This window comes from Palaemon carinicauda, chromosome 10 (assembly GCF_036898095.1).
Source record: "Palaemon carinicauda isolate YSFRI2023 chromosome 10, ASM3689809v2, whole genome shotgun sequence".
Lineage (NCBI taxonomy): Eukaryota > Metazoa > Arthropoda > Malacostraca > Decapoda > Palaemonidae > Palaemon > Palaemon carinicauda.
The window spans coordinates 43,657,935-43,670,434 of record NC_090734.1 but is presented as its reverse complement, the minus strand read 5'-3'; the positions used below and the strand labels follow the sequence as shown (position 1 = coordinate 43,670,434).

At 35.5% G+C, this 12,500-nt stretch overlaps 1 pseudogene; it reads right to left on the bottom strand.

The window, feature by feature from the left end:
- Nucleotides 1-7,367: 7,367 nt before the first annotated feature.
- Nucleotides 7,368-12,500, bottom strand: part of LOC137647967 (pneumococcal serine-rich repeat protein-like) — a 5,387-nt pseudogene continuing 254 nt past the window's right edge.

The following is a 12,500-nucleotide window of genomic DNA, read 5'->3' as shown; positions in this document are numbered from 1 at the left end:
ATAATAATAATAATAATAATAATAATAATAATAATAATAATAATAATAATAATAATAATAATAATAATAATAATAATAATAAAAATAATAATAATAATATTAATAATAATAAATTATGTAATATATATCTAACAAATTTCAACAGATGTCGATTTGATATTTCCTCTTTCGTTCCCATTTTGCGGGTACTGGCTGTCCAGCAAGCATTTGATGGGTGGTGATGCTGGCCAGTGTCTGTTCCTCTTCAACACATCATCAGATTCCTATACATTTAGAGGACATGGAAGAAATGGTATCCTTCTAATGGATCCAGTAGTTGTTGACTTAGGACTAGCAACCTTTTTGAATGCTGGAGACTATACAGCTGAGGAGGTGGAGGTGGATGATACAATAGGTGCTGAATATGTCTGATGACCAGAATAGGATGGAGAAGATATTGCTGCGGCTAGGGAATTAATTTCACCTTTTGTGAGAATGGGAAGAATCCTTCCAGTTAGAATTCCGCTCTCAGCTTCAGAGACAGCAAGTCCAACAGGAAGTGAATCTCTTTGAGCCATATAACCAGTGTCTGACCCTGCAATATATTTGATTGCCCAGTTGACTCCAACATCTGCAACAGAAGAGTATTGTCCTGTTACAGAGTTACAAGAATCGGCTGATTTTGAACGGGAGTTGCTAGGGGTATCACACCCTAAGCTTCCACTGCCTCAAGCAGAACTTATTCCTGAAAATTTTAGTAGAACAACTGCTGATGGAGCAGCAGCACAGGATGGAGATGGAACTCAGTATGGAATAACAGGACTACCTCCTGCTGCAGTAGATGATGATCTTACTTTTGGTCTAAAATCACCCTCAGGTCCCACAAGCAGGTGTCCTCCACGAGGAAGGGATCCTCTGTTGTCAACTGTATATTCAAGTTTGATATCAGCTCCTGTAGAGTCTTTTTAACCGAATGCTCTAGAGACTTCTCCAAATACCTGTTCCAATGACTGTTCATAAATGCCATCTCCTGAATTGCATCCATATTTAGAATTGCCGTCAGAGTGTAGTAAATAATACTGGGAATGAGATCCTAGTCTCACTGTGTGGATTTTATTCTTGGCATCTGGTTGTGTTAAATTCAGGGTGCTAAGGAATGGAGAAGTATAGCTTTGTGAGAGGCAATGATTATCAAACCTTAATTTTAACATATATATTGTCATAGAAAATTCAGATCATCCTATTTCATCCGTGGACATGTTACACACAGCACTCTATTTTATATGAAATGGGATCAAAGTTACGGATATCATTACACAATGACAGTTCTGCGAATGTATAAGTGTGTGCTTGAAATTTATTTAGTTCTAAAAGTCGCGCTTTTAAGAAGATTATTTTATCAGACGCCAACCAGGGAGGTATGTCAACGAAGACAATAAAAACACAAGTGAATTCCTTTTGTTAGGTCTGTTGTTAAATTGGGGTTAAATTTGCCACTTCATAAATAAACATTTGGAACGATACTTTAAAAACTATGGAAAAACATTACCTGTTTAGTGCGGTATTATTTGTGAGACTATGTTTGTTTTTCTAATTGCTAATTACAAGTATGAAAATTTAGGGAATTAAAGTGAAATATATTCTGGGCTGAAGATAAGATAAATTGCAAAACAAAAAGTAAGAAGTACCCCAAAATACTAGTTTATCATTAATATTTTTGGTCAATAAGCATAAATCCTCTGGCATTCTTTCATATTCGAATATTTCATTGTTAAGATATTTAGCTTTCTTTGGATAAGTTATTCATATTTTATCAAGCATACTCCAATTGGCATAAGTGATCAATGATTTTATTATACTATATAATCACCAATCATTTATTCATTCAAAAGAACACTTGTATAGCTTGACGATTTGTTTAAACCTTTTTCAACGATGTTGTCTTAATCATATTGTGCTTGTGTGTGTGTGTGTGTGTGTGTGTGTGTGTGAGAGAGAGAGAGAGAGAGAGAGAGAGAGAGAGAGAGAGAGAGAGAGACGTTCTATTTACTACGCTAATCCAAGTCGCCATATCTGTGGCGGATATGGGCCGAGATGTAAGTGTATCGAAAACTGATTTACTTTAGCAATTAATACGTGTCCTAATCGCGTTTGTTCGATTGTCTGTTCATCCCTCTGTTCGTTCGCGTAGCATTGGACATGACTACTGTATGCAAATTCTCCTCCTTCGAACCTGGAATAAAATCAGGGAGGGAAAGGGTCCTGGAGAGGTCGTTCAGTCGAAGAATAACTGAATTACTTTTTATTTTATTATTATTGTAGTTGTTATATAGGTACATATATATCAGTTTATTTCTTTTAAAAAATTTTCCTTTTTTGTTTGTAAGTATGTGTGTTATTGGAAAAGAGAATTATATATTAGTTCATCAACTAATATTCTCCAGAAGAATTTTTTTTCCAAATGAGAATAATAATTACCGTATATCATTTACTTTATCCTGTAATATGATTTTGTACCGATACCTAAAAACTAATATACCTGACCAATTTATTATCAAAATATAAAAAAAAAAATCGTTCCCTTGGTCTATCCCAACTATCCTGTTCTACTTCTCATAGTTTTCTTTTTATGGCATTCCTAGACTGACAGACTGAAATTTAAGTATAATAATTAGATACTATTAAGGAGAATCCTTTCATTGGTTACTGATTTTTGTGTGTGTGTGTGTGTGTCATCTTTCACACACAAAAAAAAAGAAAAAAAAAGATCGATTTCCCAGTTGAGACCTTGAGTTTGTTTTATTATGCTTTCATAGCTACGCTTTCAGGCCAGTTCATCATCGTATCTATTAATTATAAAAATCGTAATACGTTTATTCGTAAACTACAACAAGAAAATCAAAATGATAGTTATATGTTTTGAGTTAAAAATTGTGTGGAATTAGTTGTGTTCTGGTAACAACTTTATTATTATTATTATTATTATTATTATTATTATTATTATTATTATTATTATTATTATTATTATTATTATTATTATTATTATTATTATTATTATTATTACTTGTTAAACTAAAGCCCTTTCTAGTAAAGCAGGATGCTATAAACCCATGAGCTCCAACAGAAATGTAGCCCAATGACGTAAGGAAACAAGAAAAATTTAATATCTTACGAACAGTAACAACATGTAAATAAATATTTCCCATATAAACTGTTAAAACTTTAACAAAACCAGAGGAAGAAAAATTAGATAGAGTAGTGTAGCCGGGTGTACCCCCAAATGAGAGAATTTCAATCAAAAGCAGTGGAAAACCATGGTACAGAGGCTATGGCACTTACCAAGACTAGAAGACAATGGTTTGATTTTGTAGTGTCCTTCTCCTAGAAGAGATACTTTACCATACCTAGAGAGACTCCTCAACCCTTACCAAGAGGAAAGTAGCCATTGAACAGTTACTTTGCTGTAGTTAACCTCTTGGGACAAGAAGAATTCTTTAGGAATATCAGCGTTGTCAGGTGTATGCGGACAGGGGAGAATATATAATGAATAGGCCAGACTATTCGGTGTGTATGTAGGTAATGGGAAAATGTACTATAACCAGAGAGAAGGATCAAATGTAGTACTGTCTGACCAGTCAAAGGATCCCATAACTCTTTAGCGGTAGTATATTACGGGTGGCTGGTGCCCTGGGTAAATATTACTGTTAGATCTTTGCTCAGACAACATCTATAACATTTACAACGCTTCCAGAAGTCTAAATGACAACATCAATAACATTTACAACGTTTCCAGAAGGCTAAAATCACTGCCAGATCCTCGCTTAGACCGCCTCTATAATGATTAAAACGCTTCCAGAAGGCTAAAATTACTGTCAAATCTTTGCTTCGACAACATCTATAACGTTCACAACGCTTTCAGAAGCCTAAAATCATTGCCAGATCTTTGCTCACACATCAAACAAATAATGAAGTTAGCAAAATAAATGAGGCATTTGATTGGAAGTATTTAGGGATGTTATTTAAAATGCACTGCATATTTTATTTGTAATGTTTCTTGCATATTTGCAAATTATCTGTAATATATCTTGTCCCAACTTAAACATTATTTTGTAGTGGTAAAATTTGCAAACTAGCTTTAATGTATTTTGTCTAAAATTTACACTTACTTTCCAGGTGATAAAATTTGCTAAATATCTATAATGTATCTTGTCTCAAATTTAAAACTAATCTTATTGTGGTAATATTGAAAAGTACCTGCAGTGTATACTGTCCCAAATTTAAACCTTATGTTGTAGTGACAAAATTTGCAAACTACCTGCAGATTATATTGTCCCAAAGTCAAACCTAATCTTTTGATAGTAAAATTTGCAAAGTACCTTCGGTGTTTATTGCTTTAAATTTAAACGTAATCTTATAGTGGTAAAATTTGCAAACTATCTGCAATGTATGTTGTTCCAGATTTAAACCTGATCTTGTGGGGGTAAAATTGAAAACTATCTGCAGTGTATATAGTCCCAAATTTGAACCTAATCTTGTGGTGGTGAAATCTGCAAACTACTTGCAGTGTATATTATCCCAAATTTAAACCTTATACTGTGGAACTACTTGAAAACTATCTCCAATATATGTTTTCCCAAATTTCAACTTAATTTTGAGATGGTAAAATTTGTAATATATTTGCAATGTGTTGTCTAAAACTCGAATCTTAAATGGTGGTGGTAACATTTTCCAAATTACTTATAGTGTATATTGTTTCAAATTTAAATCTAATGCTGTAAACTATCTGCAACGTATGTTGTCCCAAATCTAAACCTAAAGTTGTGGTGGTAAAAATTGCAAACTACCTAAATTTAAACTTAATCTTGTAGTTGTAAAATTTTCTGATAAATCTAAATACCTAAGATACTAGTAATCTTAGTTGTTTTATATTAATTTATCAATTTGCATATTTTGATAACATTAATGATCTTCATGGTATTACATGAAAGTTGACAGGTTTTGTGTCCATGATTCACAATTTAAAGTACTAGCATGTGTCAGTACGTATCAATATAGGACTTACATCGGTAAGCTTAGCCTTACCTCAAACAGTCTGTTTTAGTGAATTACAGTCACATCCTATGACTCACTAAAAAGATAGTGTTTCTTTTTCCTGATTCACTACACCAAGAATATGGTTGACCTAATGCCAAGAAGACCTTCGAGGTTAGAACATTCTTTTAATAGGAAATGCATTGTTTCTACAGTCATCACACTGAAGCAGGATTGAAACATTCCCTGGATAGTACATCATTAATCTGATGGAAATCATAGTTACAATATGCCCAGAGATAATCCATTATTGGAATGGAAGTGAAATGTCTCAACACAGAAATAAAAGTTTTTGCTTGTATATCATATTCACCTCAACACTCCTATGTCTATGGAGCGGTAGTGTAAGTCTCCCACAAAAAAAGGGAAGCTATTGAGAGTAAAAAGTCAAGTCACAACACATGAGGCCTCAGGCTAAGTTCCTTTGATTGTACCGAGCCAAAATATCCAAGTTTTTCTAAACGATTACTGCTGCAACGATCCATATCCCCGGACATAAGCAACCATAGAGGAACTGTTATATTACTACCCTTCTCAACATAATTTGTTTTAATACCACAAATACGTGCACCATTGACTTCCAGAATGTTAGAACAAAATAAAACAAGCTCTACAGTCTACCAATGGTAATATTACCAGCTATATTTTTAGACGAGATAGCATTCCTTAGTTCCCTTTGATGTCACTATTGAAACCAAAAGTCACTGCCCTCTCTTCATAAAATACCTGTTTCACATTATGTATAACCAAATTCAGTTTCTAGAGACACTTCCATATGATGGATATTAATAAGGGAATATCAGTAGTAGATCTTCTGTGGTACTTCCCAATATCAGGCCCACTGTCATGTGCGACGTCAGACACTTGAATTAAAATGACTTTTTTACTTGATATGTGAGATGTCAAACACTTATATTTCAGTGAGTTGTGTACTGAATTCAAAAACGTTTCACACAAATTATGCTCTGATACTATTTTAGACCAGTGTTCCATCCCAAGGCACAGGGTAGAACACCTTCAGTTACCCCAGCTATGTATGGGTACGTGAGGGAGATAAACCTGTGCTGATAGAAAGGAAATCCAAAAGTTTAGTTTATGACTTGTAGACTATCATTCTTATTTGAGTGGGGTGTATACTCAGCTAAGTCCGTTAAGTGCAGATGAATAGGTGTTTTGATATCTTGATTATTATGAAGTGCCAAATAACTGCAGGCCAAAAGACAGCCTTGTGTGTAAGATTTATGGAAGTGTTACTTCAGTTTTTATGAGCTTGATAAGATGTTTTAAAATGAGACCAAATTACATACCTAATATTCCAATGAGAGTGCTTGCTAGTACCAATTGTGATACAGGCAAACTGCTGTAGTGTGTAATCACAATAATTGTGCTTGTGTGATTAATATGTGCATTCCATGATTTCACCAAATCTTATTATTTGCATTTTGTTTATGAAGTTCCTATGAAGGTTCGAATTTTCCTAACTTTTGTGAGGGTCCCATGGTATAATTTGCTTTCCTGTTGAGGGTCTTGTACAATGTTGGGAAAGAGGACAGGGCCATGGACTGGTTGTCTCTGGTGTTTAAATAGTGGACTAATTTCTATCCTTTTCTCAATGTAAGGGATTGGCGTGGTGGTTTTGGACGAATACTCTGTTTGCAACCATGATATCTTTACCCATTGTAGTATATTAATCTTTTCTTTTATTTGTTTTGAAAATATATACCATCTTAAATATTTTAGTTTCCTTTTATAACTTGACCCAGATTCATCATTCATGCATTAAAATAACATTACTCATATGTATATTTTTTCTACTAATTCTGTCATCAGCAACAATGGAATATTGTGCATTAACAGAGTTTTGAGCAATAGATGATTCTGAGCGAGAGCTGCTTGATGTCTCATAAACAGAATTATAGTTGTCCTCATTACTAGCAGAGCTTATTACCTGAGCCACTTCGACAGGGGTTTGTGCAGCAATGCTATTTTGAGCTGTTACTGTTGGAGCAGATTTAGGAGAAGAGTAAACATTCATCACTGGTGAAGGGATTACTCTGCTAGTTCTGGAGCCAAAATCAGTATCAGGAGCTGGTGGAAGGTGATCTCCTGTAGCAACAAATACAGTGGCTGATCCCACAACATAATTGAAATCAAGCCTTTTTCCGTTTGGTACCACATGACTTCAAAAGTGGGGCTGCTCCACTAGCAGTACTAAGTCCAGCAATGCCATTGCCCTCAGTTTAAAAAAAAAATAAATTACGAAAATAAAGCAGGATTCGTCTGGTAGAAGCTCCACTCTAAGTTTCAGTAACAAGAGGTCCAACAGAGAGAGAGAGTCTCTTTTTGTTATCTATCCAGTCTCAGAACCAGCTATGTAGTCAACTTTTCTGTTGATTCGATAGTTATCCCTTAGTGCATAGTGTACAGTGACAAAATTGTAAGTATCAGCAGATTTCGAACGAGAATTACTGTCAGTTACATAGGAAAAATTGTGGCTTCCATCATCTGCAGCAGAACTTCTTACCTGGGCCTCCTCTGCAGGAGCCACAACACATATTGATGCTGGAGCCTGTGCTGGGTGAAAATAACTAGTAGCAATATATGCTTTACACTAGTGACAGGTGTTTTTCTGTCAACTCCGATACAGAAATAACACCGGAAGCTACTGGAAGATTATATACTATAGCAATAAAGCCAGTATCTAATCCAGCTTCGTAATTGACGGCGAGTCTTTGTCCGCCAGGGGGTACAAAGCTATAAGAGCTCTGAACATTACGGTCCGCATCTGCATTTTCAGATCGTTCACTGTAACTTGCATCATAATTAAAAGAGTAGGAGGCTTCAGAAATGCAAGAGCCAGTAGTCTTGGTGAGTGAAGCGGTACCAGCATAAACTACAGCAGAGGATCCTGTTTGCGGTGCTGTATGGTTGGAGCTATATCCAGAAGTGGCAGCAGCCGAAGTATTTGCTTCCTCATCTGAGAGAATAAGAAATATTTTTTCCAGTAGGAATGCCAGACTCTGTTCCAGTAACTGTAGGATCTACTGGTATCTGCATTAACAGTGTACTTAGTTGCTCTACTAATTCTGTCATCAGCAACAATGAAATATTGTGCATTAACAGAGTTTTGAGCAATAGATGATTCTGAACGAGAGCTGCTTGATGTCTCATAAACAGAATTATAGTTGTCCTCATTACTAGCAGAGCTTGTTACCTGAGCCACTTCGACAGGGGTTTGTGCAGCAATGGTATTTTGAGCTGTTACTGTTGGAGCAGATTTAGGAGAAGAGTAAACATTCACCACTGGTGAAGGGATTACTCTGCTAGTTCTGGACCCAAAATCAGTATCAGGAGCTGGTGGAAGGTGATCTCCTGTAGCAACAAATACAGTGGCTGATCCCACAAAATAATTGAAATCATGCCTTTTTCCGTTTGGAGGAACAAATCTGTCAGATTCTTCAACATTCAAGTCAGCATCAGGATTATCAGATCAGGCACTATCTCCAGTATCATAACTGAAGGAATAAAAGGTGTCTCTTGACGAGTGGTTGTTGACTTAGTACTAGCAAAATTTTGAATGCCAGATACTCTATAGGATAGGTGGGGAAGATGGATGATACAGAGGGGGCTGAATATGTTTGAAGAGCAGAATAGGATGCAGAGGATGTGGTTGTGGCCAAGGATTTAGCTTCATCTTCTCTGAGAATAAGGAGAATTGTTCCAGTTGAAATTCTGCTCCAGGGACGGCAGGCCCATTACGAAGTGTATCTACTTCAGCAATGTAACCAGCGTCCGATCCTGCAGTGTAATTGATTGTACGGTTGATTCCATCACTCACACCAAAAGAGTATTGTCCTTTTACCAAGTTATAGCAATCCGCAAATTCTGAGCGAGAACTGCTAGAGGTATCATATCCAAAGCTATAACTTGTATCGCCTCCAGCAGACCTTATTTCTGCAAATTTTAGTAGAACAACTGCTGCTGGAGCAGGAGCAGGTGATGGGGAGATGAAGCAGTGAATGGAATAACAGGATTACCTGCTGCTGCAGTAGATATTCCCCTTACTTTCACTTTAAAATCACTCCAAGTTCCAGAGGCAGGTGTCCTCTGCGAGGGAGAAATTATTGCTCATCAGCTGTATACTCAAGAAGCTTGATATCCACTCCTGTAGCGTCTTTGTAACTGAATGCTCAAGAGACCTCTCCAGGAGCCTGTGTCATTGACTGTTCATAAAGGTTGTCTCTTGAATCATAGCCATACTTGAAGGTGCCATTGGGAGCCAGATCCCAGTCCCACGTTCAGAATTTTGTTCTCGGCATCTAGCTGTGGAAAACTCAGGTATTAACCACTGGCAAAACCTACGCTACTAGCAGGAAAGAAAAATTATCGCTTTGTTAGAGGCAGTGATTATTATCTCTTAATTTAAACATATTTCTTGTCCAAAAAAATGAGCTCATCCAAATATATTAGTGGATATGTTGCACATAGAACACTATTTTATATGAAATTGGATTAAGAATATGGATATCCTTACATAGTATATTCTTTTCTAAAACCCAGAAGTTGTTGCAAGTTTCACCTCGGGGCAGAAATATGTAGCAGAGCAGAGCTAGAGAGATGTGTCCACAAAGCCAGTAAAAACGTAAGGGTGTGTTAACCATTGGTTGAATTTGTTGTCTAATGAAGATTTCAATTTCCTGAAATTTTATCTTGAATGTTCGTTTACAAACAATTGGAAAACAACATTTGTTTAGTAAGTGATTACCTTTTGTATTCCCAAATCATGGACAGGAAATAAAATGGCTATTTGTGTGAAGATGAATAATACTGTATATGAGAGAGTAAAAGTTTAACCATAAAACGAGAGTTTACCATAAACTCAAGTATTTCATTGAATTTTTTGACATTCACAAGATCAATTTTATTATCACTGTTTTTTTTTTTTTTTAGCAATAAATTTTTGTAAATTGATGTCGAAATTGCCCAAATCACATCATTGAGAGAGAGAGAGAGAGAGAGAGAGAGAGAGAGAGAGAGAGAGAGAGAGAGAGAGAGAGAGAGAGAGAGAGAGAGATAATCCACATGACCATGTCTGTGGCGGATATGGGGCGAGATGTAACTGTACCGATATACAGATACATCTAACGTATAGGGGGATAGGATAGGTGGAGGAGGGGAGGGTGAATTAGGATTTTGGAGGGATTGGAAGGGAAATTGTTAAAATGAAGTACAGTGGAAGTTGAAAAAACTGGGGCAGACTCAATAGCACTTTTTTTTGTAGTTTTTTTGTGCCAACACCATGCCTTGTGGACTACCAGGAGGTGATTTTTCTCGCCAGCCTCCGTGGGACTTTTGTTATCATGATTATGCTTTTTGTAGGGTTTGTTTATTTATTGTTGTTTATTTATCTTTTAGTTTGATTTCAGTACCTTGGATTTGGTTTGTCCTGAGCAATAAGTGGAGTTATTCTTGTCTCCCAGCAATACCTGTTTTGGCTGTCTATTATTTCCTCACTTGTTGTAAGTTCTAGGCAAATGTTTTAAATCCTTCCCAAGCTTGTGTAGCCCTTCTGTGGTACCTGGTGGTAAATGGTTCAAGATTATATAAATTATCGAGTGCTAATGTTATTATTATTGTTGTTATGGCTTTGGTTTTGGCTATGAATGTTACTTAGGTTTCTATTTGGAAATTTTTTTATGGTTTTCCTTTTTCTTTGCGCCATTGCAGGTGCTACTGGTTAGTGAAATACAGGTCTTATCAGGCTTTTTTAAAGATTTATTCTTATGTTTTTATTCAATAGTTTGAATCATTTCAATGTCCCCTTTCTGTGTTTTGCCAGTTAGATTTTTTGTTCATACAATATGCCAGCTCTTTCAATATATAGACCAAGGATTTTAACCGCTATGAAATGAGATATTTTTGTTTTTTACTTTTATTGGCAATGGCTTGCTTTTATATACTGATAGAGCATTTATTTATTGCTGTTTGTTTTTATTCTCCAACTATTTCTGTAATAATTTGCTTTTTTGTTCTTTCTTGTGGTTTATATTTTCATAAATATTTTGGATAACCTGTGTGATATCATCTGCATAGTCATAACTTATGGCATACTCTGGGATGGTTGGCATATCTGCTGTGTAGATAGTAAAGAGTTAGGGATAGTATGGCTTCCTTTGGAAGCCCACTTTTTATATCTATTGTTTGTCCCAGTTTTCCATCTCAGTTGCGTATTCTGACAGTTCTGTCTTTAATGTAATTTGAGAGGAGTTTTTCTATGATTATTGGTAGTTACAATTAGAGTATTTTATAATTGAAGCCACCATGCCAGACTTCATCAAATGCCTTGGAAATATCTGGTCAGATTATATTCCATTAGTGTTTTTAATTTACTTGGTTCACGGCTATTGTTTCGTAAATTACCATAAGAGCAGTTTCAGTGCATCCCCCTGTCCTCAAACCGTGTTGGTGTTTGTACAATTTATTGATATTTTTTAGGATTTGCCTTAGTATTGTGTTTATGAATTTTTCAATCATTTTTCCCAGCATTTCCAGACGTGTAATTGGTCTTCTGTTTGCTGACTGTTTTGGACCTTTCCGTGGTTTGGGAGGAAATATAAAAATTACTTCTTTGTTTAATCTTGGGTATTATCCCTTTGTGAGTGTTAGGTTTACTATATGTTAGAGTCTTCTCTATGCCATCATTGGTAATTTTGATAGCTTTAACTAATTTATGCCACCTTTGCCTGGTGCTTTGTGTTTAAAGGATTTCACTGCTTTCATTATATCATGTATTTCGATGCCAGCCATTAAGTAGTATTTCTAACCCAGTCTTTGCAAATCTGGATTTTGATAGGGGTTTATTTGTTCCCTATTTTCTTCTAGTAGGTTGAGGACTTCTTTTTCTGTGTCCCTATTTAGATTTGCATTTTCTTGGTCTGTGATTTCTAATGTGCTTGACAATGTTTCATTTGTTAATTTATTTTGATCTTCATTGTCTTCTACTTTTTCAGCATTACTGTTGATTGATTATAGTATTTCTATTTTTGGTTTTCCCATCAATCTTTGCAGTTTTACCCAGGATATCTCTGGGTCGGTCCATGTTTTTTTTTTTTTTTCACTTCTATTATCTTGCTTTATTTTTCCAATTTTTTGTCCGTTTAATCTGCTGGATTCTTCAATTATTTCATTTTGGATGTGTCTTATAAAGTGGTATGTTATATATATCCATTTATATATGTTTGTTTGGTGGTAATTTAATTGTTGAATGACTAGTTTTAAGTAGTCGCTATCTGGGGTTTGTTTATGGAATGCTATTCTTTTTTATTGGAGAGACTGCTTCTCTTGTTTCTGAGATGTCTGATATTCATTTGCTTATTGCTGAGTTTATTTTGTTTCCTGTTGTGGTTTCATTGTTGTTTACATGTATTTCT